Genomic DNA, 14,060 nt, shown 5'->3' on the forward strand with positions numbered 1-14,060 from the left:
GGGTCTCTCGGGCGCTGCCTGGCAGCTTGGTGGTCTGTCACTTTCCTCTGGAATGGGGATGTATGCGTCACGAGGATGTCCCACGAGCATGTCCTGTAAACAGAAACTCGCAACTCTCGTCAGTCTCATTCTGCTCGTTATGGAGGTCGGGCTTAATTGACTTAAGTGGACACCACCTGATTTTGCCGTCCTTTTTGACAGCTGCGTACCCTCTCCCCGTGAGCATCAACTTCCAGCCCCGTTCCCATTCGCCTAGCTCGTTTCTAATTATCACCTGCGGGCCCTCCTCTAGCGTTCGGTTGGCCCAGTGCTTTTGAACGGGACTGTTTGTTTCGTCTCCCCTAAAGAAATGATTCAGTGCTAGCAAAGCGGTTGCCAGCATACGCGCCTGATCTCCTGGGGGAATGGCATTGGCAAAGCCCTCTGCTTTCGCCAATGCCTCTATCTTGGTTTTCAGGGTCTGATTTGCTCTCTCTACTATGGCCTGCCCGGTACTGTTATACGGGATACCTTGCACTAATGTGATGCCCCATTTTGCGGCGAATTCTTGCACTGGTTTGGAGGTGAAATTGGAGCCGTTGTCCGTTTTGATCTGCTTGGGGATACCAAGCCAAGCCATGGCTGTCAGCCAGTGCTGGATTGTGGCCTTGGAGTTTGTTTTGGGGTGCTGTGTGGCTATGATCGTTCCGCTATAAGTGTCTACTGTCACTGCTAGCCATGCTCGAGGTTTCAGCAGTTGACACCAGGTAAAGTCCGACTGCCAGATCTCTGAAGTCTTGAGACCTCTCGGGTTTTTCCCACAGGTCCATAGGTGTAACTTCTGGCAGTGAGGGCAAGTGGCTACCACATGTTTTGCGTCCGCTGTCGGGATTCCGCATCTCTTCGCCAGAGCTTTGGCTCCGATGTGGAGTGACTCGTGCAGCTCACGAGCTTCCTACAACGTCCAGACGCCTTTCGACTACGGTCAGCAGCTGAGTCCAGGGTGGTCTGGAAGAGTAGGAGATTTCTTCTCCGAAGCCGGTGAGAGCAAGGGCTAGGTACTCCGATATTGTGGCTGACTCCGAGGTCGGTTGCTTGCGAAACAGAAGGTGGATGCCTGTCGGCTCTGTCCCTAGGTGTTTCAAGGCGAGTTTCCTGCCTTTCATTATGAGGTTAGCGATGCATTCGATTCCCAGGGAAAATGCACGAGCAGGTCTTCCGGGAACCACCTATTGAATCGGGCGGGCCTTTTCAGAAGGTCCTTGAGCCAGTGCTCCCACTCTCCCCTTCGGTGTAAAGTGGACGTATAGGTCTAGTGGCATGGCTGGGTTCCACCTGGCAAGTGTGCCAGTGGACATCTGGTTTTCGATGAAGTCGAGGGAGCTCGTTGCTTGCGGCGTCAGCTCCTTGGGTTCCCAGGGGTGCTTTCCTTTCAGGAGGTCATATAAAGGGTCCATGACCTTGGGAGGAATCAGGACCATGTTGCGAAGCTACTGCAGCGATCCCACCAGACGTTGCACGTTGTGGAGTGTTTTGATGTCTCGACTGATTTTCGCCTCGGGGGGTATCACGTAGGAGCTTGTGATCCCCACTCCCAGGAAGGTCACGCAGGGTCCTCTCTTGATCTTTGCGCTCGCGATCTCAAAGCCGTTGGCCTGAAGGGTTCCCGTGATTGTGGACACCAGGTGATCCACTTGGCTTGCTGATGGTGCTGCGACTGGGATGTCGTCCATGTACTGAATGATAGTTGCGTTGGGATAGGAGTGTCAGACTGGCATCAGTGCTTTGTCCATGGTGGTTTGGCATATAGTGGGACTGTCCACTAGGCCCTGTGGTAGTACTCTCCATTGGAAGCGAAGGTTGGGCCGCTCGCCGTTTCGGAATGCCATGGAAAAGGCGAATCGTTCTCTGTCCTCAGGGTGCAAAGGTATTGAAAAGAAACAGTCTTTGATGTCCAGCACTGCGCACGGCTGCCCTGTGGGAATGGCTGAGTTCGTGGGTAGCAGTGTCTGGACTGGACCCATGGGCCGGATCGTCTTGTTCACCTCTCTCAGGTCGTGGACGAGACGATAGCCCTCTCTGGACCTTTTGGGGATCACGAATACAGGGGTGTTCCATAGGCTGGTGGAGGGTTCTATGTGACCCTTTTGCAGTTCGCGGTTGACCAGTTCCAGCAAGGCTGCCACTCAAGGCTCTGTCAGGGGCCACTGCTCGACCCGTACGGGGTCTGATGATTTCCAGGTCAGTTTGATTGGCAGCGAAGGGTGTACGGCAGTGGCCCTCAGGATAAATTTGTAATCCGGAATCCTAGCATGGAGAGAACGTCCCTTCCTAACAGGGGTGGAGAATTTTGCAGGATGTAGGGATAAATCGTGACTGTCTGTTCTGGTCCCTTTTTCGTGTGAAGTGTTATAGCCACCAGCTGGGTGCTTTTCCATGCCCGGGACTGCCCTCCCACTCCGTTCACTGGAGGGACTTCTTTGAATTGCCAATGTCCGGGCCAATGCGCTTGGGGAATAATCGAGCAGTCTGATCCCGTGTCCGCCCAGAACTGAAACCCTATGACGTGGGGATCCTGACTGCCGTAAAGGCGGCATGTCCCCCACTCCATCAGGGGTTCCTTCCCTATTCTCATGGCCAAGGCCACCCAAGGGTCCCGCTCTGGGGCGTCCCCTGCTGGCCCTGTGACACCGGCGCAGGGTGTGGCAGTGGGGGGTGCGAGGGTACTGAGGGTGCTGCATAACTCTGCCATTGCACCGTAGGCGGGGATGCAAAATTTACTGCTCCCTGTGGGGGCATGGGGTACGAGGGTCCCCTGCCCCACTGGGGGTTGTTGTAGCTGGGCCGCTGCATATTCCAGGTGGGAGGAGGCTGGATCTGGCCCGGGTGCCCCCTCCCTCTCCCGTTTCCCTGGGGCCTGGATCTGCGTTCCCTAGCGAGGTGTCTTCCCGCAGCTCCTACAGATCCCTCTCAGGTGTGCTTGGAGTGGGGCTGCTGCCAGGGAAAGCTGTGCCGGCTGGGGACAGCTTGCTGAGTTGCTGCCCTTCCCCAGAAGCCTGGGCTAACGCGGTCGTCCTGCCACTCCTGCTTAAATACAATCCGCCCCGCCCCGCCCCATTAAAAAGCATGCGGCTTATTTGCGCAATATCAAAAGTGAGCAGATCGTTATTGCTAGAAAGGTCGTCCACAAGAGTGGGTACTACAGCTGAGTTGACCCCTTTTTCTGAAATCGCTTTGGCTTCTTTTGGGTTAACTGGGGTATATGCCCTTTGTTGGTTCCCCTGCGCTCCGGCAACCCCCACCGGGAAAGCGTGCATGGAGGCTGCCGGTGCCCGGTCCCCACAAGCTGCTTTTATTTTTCCCCAATCGGTGAGTTTGTGTTGCGATTGTTTCCCGATATTGTTTAAAGCTTTATTCGGTTTCACTCGAAACCATATTAATTCTGCTCTCTTGATTTCCGAGTCCCAGCCGGACTCAGTTGGCTCTTCCAAGCTGTCTGAGCAGCTGTTACTTGACTCTGAGGCAGAAGCTGACTGCCGGTACACTTCCGGCGCTCCGTGCCGTTTTGTTCGGCTTTGACCCCGCTCCTCCCTTTGGGGGTGGTGCCGTTCCCTCCCCCTGGGCTCCCCCCGCCTCCTGCTGGGGGAGGTCCTTATCCTATAAGGACCTAATTTGAATAGAGCGCTCTGATTGGTCTTACGCTCCTCCGCGGGGGCCGCCCCTTCTCCCCGCTCGCCCGCGCACGCGTTGTTAGGCAGGCTGATTCCGTTTCCGCCCCCCGCCTCCTCCCGTCCGCCCTCGCCATGTGGTTCGGCGCCATTTTTAAACGCACATGGCGGCGGCAAGTTTTTACCGATCCCGGCGGGGTCCAACAATCTGGCCGCGTTCCGCGCCTCCTCTGCGAGTCCTTGCCAGAAGGATCGCGCGCGCTGCTCTGCCTCCTGCGCCGGATCGGCGACCGGCGGGGAAGGACCGGATAGAGAAACCGCGGATTTTTCGGATGGTTCCGCGGGGGGGCTGGGACCCGGCGGGCTCCGCGGGAGGGTCGGGGGGTCCCCTGGGGGCTCCGGGGGGTCTCCTAGGGGCTCCGGAAGGGTTGGAACGCGCCCGGCCCCCGCATATTCCCGCCTTCAATCCGATCGCTCTCAGAGGCGGTTTGCGTCGCAGCCCCCATCCCCAGCTTTGGTGTAGCTAATAAACGTGTACGCGCGGCTTTCCGCGTCTCCTGTTCTTCTAACGTCTTGCAGAGGGTCTCTTCTACTTTCCCCCACGCTTTGAGGTTTTTACCACTGCCTGCGGACTTAGAGTCCTCTGCTGAGGCGGCAGTGCACTTCTCCCGCGCTTCCGAATATAATATATTTACCGAACGTTCGATCGTCCCGAGCTCTAGGAGCCTTGCAATAGCAAGATTAAAATTCCTGAGCTCACCTTTAATTCCCTATTGCTCATGAGCCTGACTTATGACCTTCGCTGTGGATTCCATGGTCCAAGCGGGCCCGAGGGCCTCCCCTCTGCTGCACTAGGCCAGCTGTGCAGCCGCTGTCCTCTGTCCAGGCGATCCCCGAACCCCGGGCGCTGCGGCTTCCCGGGTTTCGGCACCAGTTGTTGCCTTCTGGTATAAGGCAAGGCGACCTGATTCTGAGGAAACGGCACGGCGACCCACTCTCCAGGGTCGCTCGGGCCAAGGACACACGCAAACACCAATGTGGTGGATGGTCCAAAGGCCTTTATTATCTCATCTCTTCGGGTTTTATAGTCTAAGGGGTCTCTACGTCAGAGTGGGGTCTGTCTTTACCATCTATGGTTAGTAAGGGGTGGAAAGTTACTGGGTAGCGGATGGAAAGTTACTGGTATTCGGTTAAGGGAGGCTACATTCCTATGTTAATTTCTTATCTATGGGGAACAGAGGGTCTTATCTAAGGGGAACAGAGGGCCCTGCCTTTCCGTCGCATTGCGAGATCTTCCGAACGCCTGTCCCTATCTACCACAGAGAAGAGATGTGCTTTTCAGTAGATTTGCTTGCTGTTCTCCCAAATATTCCATGTAAACAAGGTGGAAGAGCAAATCAGCATCACAGCCTTCAGAAGCAGTGGCAGTGGCTTGAGATGTTAGTATCTACTGCCATCAACACTGTTTTGTTCTGATTGTAGAATGCTAAGTGCTTGGAATGGATCTTGAAGATCATCTAGTCCCAACCCCTCCTGCTCTAGGCAGGGACACCTTTCACTAGACCAGATTGTGCAAGGCTTTTTCCAGCCTGGCCTTGAATGCTTCCAGGATTGGGGCATCCAGAGCTTCCCTAGCTAACCTGTTCCAGTGTCTCCAGGGTTACCTCTTTATTGTGACTACCATAGTTTAGGCCACCTAGCTGAAGTTCCTTCTTGCATTTTGTACCCATTTTTCCTAGTTCTACCACTAGAGTTCCTGACAATAAGTCCCTTTCTGGCTTCCCTACAGGCCCCATTCAGATACTGGAAGTTTGCTATGAGGTCTCCATGCAATCTTCTCCAGGTGACCAGCCCCAACTTTTCTAGCCCATCTTCATCGGAGGGGTGCTCCAGTTTCCTAATCATCTTTGTGACCCTTGTCTGGACTTGTGCTAACAGGTCCCTGTCCTTTTTATATTGGGAGCTGAATGTAGTGTCTCAGGTGGGATTTCCCAAGAGCAGAGGGGCAGAATTGCCTCCTGTGACCTGCTGGCCATTGTCCGTTTGGTGTAGTCCAGGATTCTGTGTGGCTCTCTGGGCTCCAAGTACCCACAGCTGGCTCATGTTGACTTTTTCATCAGCCATCACCCCCAAGTCTTTCTCCCCAAGCCTGCTTGCAATCACATCTCTGCCCAACCTTTAGGTGAGAAACTGGATTATTCCATTCTTGGCACTGGACCTTTTTTGTCCTGGTATCTGCTTTAGCTGCAGTCTGGCTGTGCCAATACCTTTTGACCTATTGTAATACCAAGATTGTCTGAAGAACCATTGAGTGTGCTGTGAAATAGTTGAAGACAGTAAATGCTTCTATGATTTTCTGTGTTGTACATTTTCAATGCCAAGCCTCTTGTGGCATGATTCTGGCTGTAGCACAGTGCCACCAAGCGTGTGACACTTGGTGCCTATTGCTAGTCTTAGGTCTTGTTCTGTGTATTGCTGTCCAAGCTGGTGCTGCTTTCTACAGGAACCTGAATTTTAACAAGCTCTCTGAAAGTGAATGTAATACATTACAGCTTAATTTCTCTGGCTCAGACTTTGCCTGCACATGGGTTATTCTGTGCCTGTCCTATTGTTTTGGATGATCAGAGCTGAGTTCAGTAAACCCATGTGACTGTAGTTACATGCCTAAGTTACACGAACAACTTCTTTCATTCAAAATTTCATAGAATTCTACTGAAAATGTTCTTTACCTTTCCATGTTGTATTTTTCTGTACTTTTATTTTGAGCCATGGTCATAAATTTTTTGCTCTTCCCACTTCTAAGTGGTACCTTTGGGTACCTGTTGAGTCAAGGGGGAACTTAGGAAAGAATTCTTTTATCTCTTGATTACATTGTTGCTGGTAAAAGTGTTAAGCTCCTTTTTTTTTGTTGTCAGTTGAAACATAATATTAATGTATTATGTAGTGATGTAGATTTAGGCCTTTTGTGTCTTGACTGGTATTTGCAGAGGCTGTAGTTGCTCTCAGATATTTAAATGTTGGTGTGCTGTGTGTAAGTATGAACCTGCTCAGCAATCTGGCTGAATGTAACACTAGGATTAAAATTTGCCAGAAGTAAATGAGCTATCAAGTGTGGAAGGGCTTAAGGATTGAGTCCTTTGGGTTTTGGGAAGGTTCAGCTTGATGTCTTTCAATAATTAGAGTTTAAGATTCTTTGACTACATGTAGTTCACTAATTACTCTAAGGAAAAGGGAAATCTTTAGCCTATAGGTGGGTTACTTTTTCAAAGTTATTTAAAGGCTTTATCCAGTACATGGAACTCCATCCTTCTCAGGCTCTGCACCTTGTATAACTATGAATGTGCTGTCTTTACAGGCTTCAAGATCCAGAGGAGGCACGGGACCAATTTCATCTGGCCAGACTGAACTGCGAGAAATTTGCTTTTGTGCATGTGGCTTTTGCACAGTTTGAGCTATCACAAGGTGTGTAAAAAAACAAAAGCAACTAAACTTGTTTGGTGTTGCTGTTCTGTGTTGTTCTCCATTTTGTTGTTTTAAACTTCTGCTTCCTTACATAATTTGTAAGTAAACTAATAGGTATTGAATCAGAAAGAAACAAATTGGGGTTTTTAAAATTGAAATTTACTGAGAACATGTGTTCACTTTTAAAGTGAAAATATGCACACCATTCATTGTTTTTTTCTGTTTTAGAAATAACTTTCAGACTAGGTGGAATTTGTTAGTAGTTTCTACTTTTCTAATTTAGATCTTGCAGTGGAAGGCTTTTGAGTAAGGCTCCTCCTGCATGGAAGGAGGCTCAAATACTTTGCTTGCTTGTGGAAGAAATTCTGTCCTCTTCCAAAAAGCATTTGTAGATTGTTTTTTATTAAACCAAAATACACTGCCAGTGTGCAATTTGGTTGCCCTGGTACTCGCTGGCAAGGCTGTGTTGGCTGCCCACAGGCTTGTAGGCTTGTGTTTTTGGATCTTTTGTATCTTTTATTTCCATGGGTGATTTGAGCAGTGACATATTTTGCCCTGGGTATTTCTTCCTCTGACAGTTTGCTCTATACAGAAAGACAAGCACATTCCATGAAAGCTGTTTTCTTATTTGAATGGAAAAAACTTGATGAATATATTAATTTTTTTGTGATTTGCTGTCTTTCATGTTTTTTTAGTATCATGCAAGTTATTGTATATTGTTGTATGTTGTATATATTTCTCATACTGCTTAGTATGAGAAATTCTCCCCAAACTTAACTATACTAAATAAATTAATCTGTCTATTCTACATTCTAGATTCTGAATACATTTTACTGGTTATCTGTCTGTCTTCTGTTTATTTTCCACTGATAGTGGTTTTGTTTATACATTTTTGCTTCAGTGATACTTTTTAACTGTATTTTAGGGTATTGTTTAGATGCTCAGAGTGTGGCCCATGAGGCAGAGCCATTTTGTTAAAATCAAAGTTGATACTCATTTGTCATCTAAGATTTTCCAGCTTTTCTTTTCTGATGAATTGATTGGCATTAGAACAGGAAAGGCTATGAACCAACTCTCCCCTCCCAGAAGTACATGTTATGTTTTGTGAATGACTCCTGTACAGGATGGGGGAAAAAAAAGACAAAAATCTGCTTGTTTGTGTCTTGAAATTACACAGTTTCTGTGTTATGCCTAAGTCAGTTATCTGACCAGTCTTGTTCTAATATAAACCTGTGGTATTGAACTTCTAAACAGTAGTAAAAAGATGATGATAATTTATTTAGTGAGCACTGGATGTTTATTTAAACAGATAATTAAACACTAATACTGCAATAACAAAGATATTGTTAAATAAGTGTAATAAAACCTATTGTGTAATTTAATAAAGTGTAGAAATGCTGCTACAGGTTACCAGTGACTAAATTCATCCTGTAGTTATGGGATGTGTCCATGCAGTAGTTTACCTTACTTTGACAGTAAGTAATCAACCTAGAATGAAGTGCTAATCCCAAAGGAAAGAAGCCAGTTATGATTGGCTTTGTTTTATCTGCAGTGTGCTCTCTGATGTGTATCTGTTACCCTTGGGCTGATCTAAGTGTCCTTTAGTAATGTGTATGGAACTACAGTGTCCCTGCTGGGTGCTCAAAGAGGATTAGTGGGACACGTGAGTTGTAAATTGTTACTTAAGAGTGCTGTTCCTTTTTCACTGTGTCCACTTAGGCCAGAGGGAAAGGAGGGTAGTGCTTTGTTGCTTCTTCATCCCGGTGATTTCAGCAGTGCTTGGCACACCTGTCAGTGCTTTCTTTTGCATTAAGAAGAAAAACTTAATTGCACGTTCTCTTCCTTAGCTCACAGTTTTGCTCAAGATAAAAGCTCAAGTTGTGAAATTAGATTTGGTAAATTGATGTTGATTTCTTAATAATTGAATATTAATGACTTGGAAATGGAACGACACAGTAAAGGTGCCATTCTGTTTTTTGTGGCTCTTTTTTTACTAAAATACTGAGTAAAATTTCATTTAAGTCCCCCAGATAAAGAGTTGTCTTGTCATTACTTGGGTGCCTTGGGTGATGTGTTTGAGGATGATTTGCTGTGAATTGGTCAGAACTCATGACCATAAAACTCTACTCTTGACTGTTTCAAATCTTATGCCAGGGTGCTTGATTCAGGCTTTTGGCATTTGATGAAGTGGACTGGTTGGAATTCAGAAATATTTCTGGCTTGATTTTGTGCCTTGGTTCCTCATCTGTTAAGGGGGATGAAACAGTTTTTCACATACATGTTTTGATGTCATGCTCTTTCTTACTCAGGGTACTAGGAGGAATTACTTCCAAGTAGCAGGTCTTGTTGAAGCAATGTGTGGTTACTAAATATAGCAAAAGGTAGAATCAGAATGCTGGTTAAGGATTCTTAGAGCCTATCCACTTTGCTAATGATTTAGGAGAAAAAACAGTATTGGACTAAATGGTTAAAAACCAAATTGTAACAAATTAGCACAGAATTTGTTTAAATGAAATTATAGCTCATCTAATTTTACTGCTTCCTTGCTTCATGTTTGGCATTATCCATTTAATATTCTTAAAATAGATTACTTAAAGCATAAGTTCCTGGTACCTACTCTGCACTTCCACCATCCTGAACTACAGGCAACAGTGATGTCTAAGTTCATTTATGAGTGGAGTTTTGAGTGCAGGGGACATGTGTATGCTATTATGCATATACTCGAGTATTTCTTATAATATATATGTAGCATAAAGTTAAGAACCAAGTGGTTTGTTTTGCTGCTTTGGAATGGAGGAAGAAGGGCATTTGGGGTTTCAGGGGCATTGACAGCTGTAGCAAACCATTGCATCATTTTGCCCAGATGTTCTTCAAACCAAGTGAAGTATTGTGGTTACAGTACACTTTTTTCTTTATTTGACTTTTTCTAATAGGTGCCTATGTACATGTTTACATATGTAAATTGACTGCTTCAATATGGTTTGTTAACACATTCCCTTTCCCACCCCAGCTCTCTTCAAAGTTCTCTGTTTATACCATTTAGTAATGTCTAAAACTGTAATGAAAAAATATCCTTGCTTTTCTTTCCTCTTTTTTTTAACTGTAGTGCTGTCCAGAGTTGTTGTTTTATTTCACAACAGCTGGTTTTAAATGTGATTTCTATTAAGTGCATTAAAGATGTTTGTTAATATATGCATAATACAATTTTTACCTGGTCAGATCTAAATGGAAGTCCATAAAAGTCATATTCCTTGCTGATACGACAAAAAAAAAAAAATAGAATGAGTACAGTTTTCTTATAGTTCCTATAACACTAAAAAAATACTGAGAATACATATTTTGTGGCTTGATGTTCAATTTAATGTGTGATTTGCTTTTAACTATTTCCAGGCAGTTTCCTTAAAATGGCAATGTAAGGGGAGGTGTCCCTAATGAACAATGGCTTCATAGAACTCTGCAAAGTGAATATAAGACAACATGAATGTAACCATCTTGTTAAAAAAATCTTGCCCCAGTGTAATTGTTTTTTTTACTTCTGTGATTTCTAACTCTGTGCTTCTTACACTTAGAAAATGAGAAGAAGTGTAAGCAGATCCTTCAGAAAGCTGTGGAGTGCTCTGCTGTTCCTCTGGAATTGTTGGAAACTGCTCTGCAAAACTTACATTTGAAAAAAAAGCAGTTACTCTCAGATGAGGAGAAGGAGAACTTTGCAGGTAATTGCAGTTTCTTAAAATACTGGTTGCTCATGCATGTTGTGATTCTAGACTGGAAAAAATTACTAGTGTTTGTCCCTTCTAGATACAAACTCAGAATCTCTATTGCCCAATAAACAGATATATTTGTCTGTATTATAAATCTCATTCCTTCAATGCTTGTTTCCATCTTCAGTGTAGTGACTGCAGTTTGCAGGAGCTGTGCTATGGTCAATCCTGTGATTCTGCAGAGGGTGTTCCTCTGGCTGTCAGCAGGGATTTGCAGTTTGTAATAGAGACTGACAGCTCTAAGTGTGAAGTAAGAGCTACTGTTGGTAGAGAAGAATTACAAGTGAAATATACAGACTAAACTATATTATATAGGTTGTTTGGAGATGTATCTTGTGGCAGACCGGGAAAGCTTTGACAGTCATTTCAGTGAAGTCAAATCTAGGAAAAACAATAAATTTCAACTTTATTTTGGACAAAACCCATATGTTTGTCAGTACAAAACTGAAGTGCTTGGCTGTATTGTAAATCCCAAGTGATCCTTTTTGATGGGTATATATTTTCAAAAAGGGAACAGTTATTTCTTGAAGCTTTCAAGAGATAAATTTTTTGGAGTGGAATTGAGAAAAAATATGGTTTGACTTCAGCTTTGGAGTGTGTGTAGCTAACTCTTTCAAGAGTGACGTCTAACACTTCCATATTTTTGCATTGTGTGAGGACAGGATTAATGTGAAATAGATCTGATTTAATTTCCTTAGGGATATATCTTCAGCAGTGGTGTTTGAGATTTGCTTGGTGCCTATTGAATCAACCTTTGACTGAAACACTAGTGGGGGTGAACTCTTTTAATAGTATTCAGTTATGGTATTCATTTCTAATAAACTCTATTTTCTGTCTTCTTCTGTTTATCATTAATTGGATATAGAAATCATAAACACCACTGCTGATGTACTGTGCCACAGGAGAATATCTTGAAGGATACCAATACCCTTCATGGATTGTATCATTTTTTGCTGACATTGACTTGCTGCTGCAGGGCTAAGGAAATACCTGTGAAAATGAATGGCAACACTGCCTGCCAGTTAGGAAGCAGTGAACTGTGGGGCAAGAGTAGGCTCATTTATTTTTTCATCTATATTGGTTTGTAATTAAGTATTTGAAAAATGCAAACTATTAATTTAGTTATTTAAAGATAAAGTTTAAAAGGTAAATAACACCAGATTTGAAATATCTCAAACTCTGGGACATAAAACGGGTAAAACACTGAATTTGGCTTTAAGTGAATTTATGTGGTCCTCTGGAGCAACAAAGGCTATTTTAGTATATTGGCATTTAGGTATTTTTTGTATTACCATTTGAAGAGCTGCTTTTGAAAGTTTTATTTGAAAATATGAATGCTGTATATGTAAATGCATTTGTTCACAGCTTCAAAAGATTGTACAGAATGTTTTTGACAGTTACATGCTGTTAGTGTTGTGATGCAAATATAAACCATGCATCAAGTCTAGAAACCTTTGGTCTAATTCCTTTTTTTCTCTTTCATTCATGCACAGCAATCTAAAGTAGTTGACATACCAGGTACAATCAAACATGTTCAGTTGGGAAAATGGAGTTTAGTATTTCAGAAATGGAGAACCACTTTAGAATTGTTTTGGGTGGAAGAAAGCATTAGGTCATGGGGTCCAGCTGTGGTAAGGGGTATCATAAGAAGCAGATAGGCTGTCTTAGACTGTGAAGGAATGAAGGTATTGTAGATCACCAGCTGGCTGTGAGAGTCCAGTGGCCAGCTTGTTAGTTTAAAAATAAAAATCTTTGGGGAAAAAAGTGTGAGTTGGATTTGTGAGATGGTGATGGTCCTGGGTTGGTAATAAAACTACACTGTACACTGAGGCACTTGTTTTATTTAAATGAGTGGTTGGGTCTATTGGCATAAGTAGTTCATAAAACGTTAAGTATTGGAAATAGCCAATACTGCACTGTTCATCTACCAGAAATCTGACTTCTGGCTGAAAGTAGAAAAGGGATATGGGAGAGTTGAAAAGAAAAGTAAAATCCATTTTAATGAGCTAAAACAAATTCAAAAATGGAAAGTACTATATAGAAGCCCTTAAATTGTGATTTATTGTAAGGCTGTGGATAGCTGTGGATCTTGTTGGTTAAGCAGACAATTTCCTATACTGACAATTTCTTATACAAGGCCTATGTGATGTAAAACATCATATTATATAGTGTCTTAGTTAGAATCTTTGAATGGTTTGGGTTGGAAGGGACATTGAAGGGACATTGGAAGGGACATCATCTAGTTCCAACCCCCTGCTATGAGGCAAGAATACCTTCCACTAGACCAGGTTGCTCAAAGCTTTCAACCTGGCTTTGAACACTTCCTGTTGCCTTTGATTTTCTTTTTTTTTAATATGCTCTTTGATGTCTGTCTTAAAAAAAAATCTTGTAGCATTGAAGAGATCTTAATCAAAATAACCAGATACAAATTTACATTTTTGAAAAAGGGTTTGTCAGAAAAATAGCTGAGTTCAAGTGATTGTTTATCTGAAGGTGCTTAAAATAGCTTGTACTCAACATTGTTCCCTAAATGACAAATTAAACTGTGTTGTAATGTGAATGTGTGTTCATTAAGGTGTTGATACATTTTCATTTGTGTATTCTGAGTTCTTGTGGTTTCTTTGTCTCTAAGAAATGACCTTCCCTTCACCTGTAGAGAAAAATAATGTGGAAGACAGTGTTGTTCTGAACTGTTTATTTGTGGGTTTGAGGTTATATAATGACTTTTCAAATAACTTGAATTCTGGCTGTGTTTATATCTGAAATATATACTTTCACAAAGTTTATTAAGTTGACTTGACACTTAATTTTAAGATTAATGTACAACTTCATAAAACTACTGCTAAATATTCATTGATCAAGCAAGAGTCTCTTCTGGATTAAGATGGGGCTGGTGAATGAGCTTTTTGCTATTGCCTGCCTTGATACTCCCTGACATTGCACAGCTTATATGACCACTCTCAAATTTGCTGTCAGTAAGATCAGCTGGTTCAATTTAACCCAATTAATTGCTTAGAATAACTTAGTTGAATTTGTCTGATATGATCTGAATGTAACTATTTTCCCTACAGTATCAAGTACACAGGAGTCTGGACTTCAGAATATAGGTGGAAATCACAGAAGCTTAAAAAAGAATGATTCTAGTGAAAATTCTTCAACTATTAACAGATCTTTATTTAGGTAATGTCTT

At 43.8% G+C, this 14,060-nt stretch overlaps 1 pseudogene; it reads left to right on the plus strand.

The window, feature by feature from the left end:
• Positions 1-14,060, plus strand: part of LOC128941398 (dual specificity protein kinase TTK-like) — a 50,927-nt pseudogene that overhangs the window by 7,446 nt on the left and 29,421 nt on the right.

This window comes from Melozone crissalis, unplaced genomic scaffold (genome assembly GCF_028551555.1).
Source record: "Melozone crissalis strain CALT ecotype California unplaced genomic scaffold, PUWL_Pcris_2 ptg000035l_1, whole genome shotgun sequence".
Taxonomy (NCBI): domain Eukaryota; kingdom Metazoa; phylum Chordata; class Aves; order Passeriformes; family Passerellidae; genus Melozone; species Melozone crissalis.